This window comes from Rosa chinensis, chromosome 7, assembly GCF_002994745.2.
Source record: "Rosa chinensis cultivar Old Blush chromosome 7, RchiOBHm-V2, whole genome shotgun sequence".
Lineage (NCBI taxonomy): Eukaryota > Viridiplantae > Streptophyta > Magnoliopsida > Rosales > Rosaceae > Rosa > Rosa chinensis.
This window is the reverse complement of record NC_037094.1, coordinates 5,827,635-5,831,436: the sequence shown is the minus strand read 5'-3', so window position 1 is coordinate 5,831,436 and position 3,802 is coordinate 5,827,635.

The following is a 3,802-nucleotide window of genomic DNA, read 5'->3' as shown; positions in this document are numbered from 1 at the left end:
TATTCGGCATTGAAAGAAAAAAATAATACAAAGTTTGGATCTGATTCTCTGTGTGAAAAAGGAGATTGATTAGAAGTGAAGGCCCAACATGAAGAATTTGGCCTTTGTCCTACTTCACAAATGTTATAGACGTTATACCTTGAGAACTTTAAAGATTTTTCATCTCTTACTTCATTACTCGCTCCACTAGGTTTTTAGAATCTTTGTTATTTCCTATCCTTTCTTTCATTAAACCTCAACCCTTGGCCCTATTACAACCTTGAATAAAGACCTTCTGATCTTTGAAGTTGTGCATTCGATTTGTGGAGACTTGTGCAGAAGGGTGAGCATATGGTGTCACTGGCCTTCATCCGAGTTTTGGCATTCCAATCGTGGGATCATAATGAAAAAATATCAGAAAAAGCTTTTCTTTCTTGTTATCATATGTGAGCTATTTGTTTGCCTTATTACATCATTCCTCTCACATATAACTTGAGTGAATATTTATGCTTAGGCATCAAGTCAGAAAATCATGAGAGAAAAGAAATTGAGAGCATCCTTGTGAGAAATTAAGTTGAAGCTTGTTTGAAACATGAAGATGTTGAGTTTTCTTTTGTTGCATCGGTTTGGATTATCTCTGCATTATATTTTGAGCATGATGGTTATCAAAGTAAATTAGCTCTTAAGTCTGATTATGGATTTGATCTCATCCGAGCTTGAATCTTGTTGACCATATGTGCGGGCTTAAAAGTTCTCTAAGATGTTTGGAAGACGTTAGGTTTCTATCTTTTGTTCTAGTGTCTAGTTGGTTGCTAGGGACTAGCAAAGCTTAAGTGTGGGGGTATTTGATAGGAGCATAATTATGCGATATTAATAACGTTAACCTCTATACTTTCTTTGTTAGTTAGTGTATTTTCTCGTTATTTACGTTGTTTACTTGTTTTATAGGTATTTTGAGCAAAGAAGGAGAAAAGAAGTAAAAGAGGGATTGAAAGGAAAAATTGGCAAATCTGCCTGTGCAGATCAGTCAAGTTCGACAGATCACTGAGACCAGCTCACAATGATCCAGAGGATGATCTTTATATTGATGGAAAGCTTCAGATGTCTAGTTTCCAGTTCTTTTTACGGCTCATCAATATCATTTTTCTAGAAGAAGTTATGGCCGATTTAGTACAAGAAGGTCAGGCTGCACGTGAATCTGAGGTTGGACGGGAATTTATGTTTCGAAGCCCAAATCACACCGAAAAGCCCGAGGACGAGTTTTTGCATCATATTCTGACTTAATGGGCGATGTGAATGGTTGGAATAAGTCATCAAGTTCAAGAGCCAATAGGAAAACTCCACCTAAGCACGTGAGCCCTAATTCTTTTAGGTTTTGGATTTCCTACACAATAGAAAGATGAAGGCAACCTCTAAGTATATAAAAGGAGATAAATCTGCAGCAGCTCTGGGCTTCTCTTCCCGGCTCTCCGCCCTCTCTCTCTACTGCAACAACTTATTTTTCTCTTTAGCTTGTTTTTGTTTTTCTTTCTATGAGAAACTAACTCTTTTGTTAGGGGTTGTTGAAGCCCCAAATCATGATTGTAAACTTATTATGACTTTCAATTAGTTTTGTTTATCTATTGGATGAGAATCTAATTTCTATCTTCACATTGATGATTCATTTGCATGTTTTCTTTGGTGCGCAACTTAGATTGCATGTTTAGGATTCTATTGCTAAGAATGATCATTGCCTGTGCCTTGTTTCGAGGGTTCCGTTGAGAGTTCTAGAGTAGTAAATCGTCTATAAGGCGAGTGATTAGGTTCCTAGATTAATTGAGACGCGTCGTACTCATGATGTCTTGTGATGTCTCGTTTTTCTTAATCTTAATGATTTCTATGTGTTAAATCTAGAGTTGCGTCAACCTAGGTTGCATTTTAGAAAATAGGTTAGGTGTAGAGCGTCTCTCACCTAGCATACAAGTAAGGAAGAACAATAGGTTAATTCAGGCATTGGGTTAACTTGAGCATCTTCATCCATAGATAAATGAAATTAGGTTGAACATGATTCGTTTACTTGATTGATTGGTGGTGGATGCAATTCCTCTAACTTGTTTTATCTTTGATTTTCAAAACCCTAAATCAAGTCTTTTTATTTTCGGAGTCATTTAGTGTTTCATTTTTATTTAATTAGTTCGTCAACCAAAACACCTTCAAAAATTATCAAACTTTGTCAGTAGTTAGTTTATCATGTCTAGAGTCTGTCTGTAAATTTTCGTGACATTTAGAATAGTTTAGAGTCGTCTGCTAGTCAGATATTTATAACTGGACAGTTTAGGTTTATTTTGTTTTGAGTCTTTAGATTAGTGATTAGACCACAATCTCTTGCGGGAACGATCCCTACTTACCTATACTATTTTCGACATTCTTGTAGGGTTAAATTATAGACATTTTTGTGCATCTATTTAGGTGTATAGAAATAGCCTATCAATCTTCCACGTCATCATGTGGTCTCCTAATGCATTCAGGTTTCCTAGCCTCATCAGGATTCCTGCGTTGACTGGGATTCCTAGTTGGACCAGGAAAACTCCATTTCTTCATTTCAGCTCATTTCTTCTCCATTTATTCCAATGTACCTAGAAAATAAAAATTAAATAAAAATTTATTTATTGAAGGAAATAACTAAGTAAAATATGAGGAAATAATTATTAAAACGTCGCATTAAAATGCTCCTATCAGTTTTGCATCGCGATTCCAGCCCGGTGAGGCAAGGCTGACTTCGTTGGCCATGGCGATGGAGAAAGGCTGGCTAAGCTTCTCGAGCTCATCCATGATGGCAGAGACGACGAGCCTGGAGTGGAGGACCTCATTTTGCTCCGGAACATCAGAAATTGGCAGCTGAGAAGAGGACGAGCTGGTAGTGCCTGAAATGGTTGCAGATACCGAATAGGGATGAGTTAGAACCCGAGGTCAGGGATTGAGATGGGGTTGAGCCGAACATAGGTTGTGATGGAGTTGAGTCGAGTGAAGGTGTAGAAGCTGCAGTGGTGGTGGTTGGAGCTTTGGAGGATCCAACTCCGGATGATGGCAACAGATTCAGAAATTGGGTTTGGGGTAAAAAGGTGGGGACTGATGGTGACTGAAAGGTTGGAATTGAAGGGTGAATCTAGATATTTGGGGTAGGATGAGGGGAGTGGTAAGTAGGGAGTGATGGGCTTTGAGGAGTTATCGGGAGTGGTTGCGGAGCAATAGGATGAGTCCGTTGCAAGTATGGAGGTGGGAAAAACTGTGAGTGAGTCTGAGGAACACATGGAAATTGGTGAGGGAGTAAGTGGTCATTGATGATGGTTGCAGAAGGGTTGAGTTGCAATTGTGGGTAAGGGTTTGGGTGCAATGAAAATTGGGTAAACTCACAGGTAGAGCTACCGTGATAAGGAGAGCTGTAATACCCACCCGAGATACCACCACCGTAAGCAATCAGACTTGCCTGAAAAGGCCCCAGGTGCTGGCTCTGATACCAGTTAACAATTTGGATCCCCAGGTGCTAGCTCTGTACCATATTTCTTTTGATCACAGCTAACAATTCATCCTTATTTTTTAGTTGTTGATCCACAGAAGCCACTGATGTAGAGCAGGGCAAATAAGGAATAATGGGAGAGGGTTCATATCCATATAATGCCTGAAATGGTGTCATTTTCAAAGCTGAATGGTAAGCAGTATTGTACCACCATTCCGCCCAACGTAAGGCCTGCACCCAAGTGTGAGGTTTATCTCCCACAACACACCTTAAGTATTGCTCAAGTATTCTGTTTAATTTTTCAGTCTGGCCATCCGTTTGGGGGTG